Here is a 1,171-nt window from a genome sequence, read left to right on the forward strand (position 1 = left end):
ACAGTTTTGGCCGTAAAAAAAATTTAAGTCTAAGACATAAAACCCAGGGATTGTATAAAAATTTAAATTCTTGACTTTTTCGAAAATTTTTTTCACTGAAATTGTTTCTAGCTTGATGAGGTGGCGACTTTTAAAATATTCTCTGCAACTGAAAGTTTCCTCAAAGACCAACACCTACAAAATCAGCTATTAGACAACGATAAGAGTGGTCATCCTGTATATAAAAAGTTTAAAATGCTACGTCATTCTTGTTACAGATCATTATTAGGAGCAATTTCTATATGGGTTTATAATTCTACTAATTACTGAGAACAAGGTTCCATGTATTCTCAATTTATGCACCGAATATCCCATAAATTCATAAATAGTTCAAAAATGCATAAAAATTCTAGGAATTGATACATTTGAATGCAGTATGTGAAAAAGTTATTCTCACCAAGGGTTTTTTTTTGTACAGAAAAAAAAATAGTTAAAAGTTTTGTCAATAGAGGGCACTGCATAAAAATCCAGACGAAGTGATTGGACCTGAACTTTTCTTCAATCTCTTCTGTGATCAAAATGTTGGCAAAGCTTTAGCCTGCGATTCGTAGCTGAGATAAAACGTTTTCACCAACAGCACTTTATCTACCAATGACAACATTACAATGGAAACCTCATGTAAGCGCCAGTAGCAGACAGACAGACATGACCGCTGACCTCCCAGAGAGACCATCTTGGGATGGTTTGCGCTCTTTCCCAAAGGGATGGACAGTCTCGGAAAGCAGCGCCAGTAACAGGAAAACTCAGAAATGAACTGTTAATCATACACACTGCATTTTATAGGACTCTGATTTGCGTATCTCCAGTGATTTGCTTTCATGCAGTGCCCTCTATCGACAAATGTACTGAAAATAAATCTCCTTCTTTAGAATAACTTTCTGTAAACCACATTCAAATAAATCAATTCCTTCGATTTCAATGAATTTTTAAACTATTTATGAATTTATGGGACACCCTATATAACATGGTTTTTATCAGAACCTTTTTCTACTAATCAAACTTTATATTATTGATTTTTCTTTTTTAGAATTAATTATCGTAGCCATTAGAGCAAAAAATATTGCTCTGTCACAGCTATATGGACGATATATAAAGCCTTATAGAAGAATAATAATTAAGGATTTGGTTTTTT

This window comes from Pholcus phalangioides, unplaced genomic scaffold, assembly GCF_987345545.1.
Source record: "Pholcus phalangioides strain wild (caught in Gottingen) unplaced genomic scaffold, Ppha-v1.0 ptg000024l_1, whole genome shotgun sequence".
Lineage (NCBI taxonomy): Eukaryota > Metazoa > Arthropoda > Arachnida > Araneae > Pholcidae > Pholcus > Pholcus phalangioides.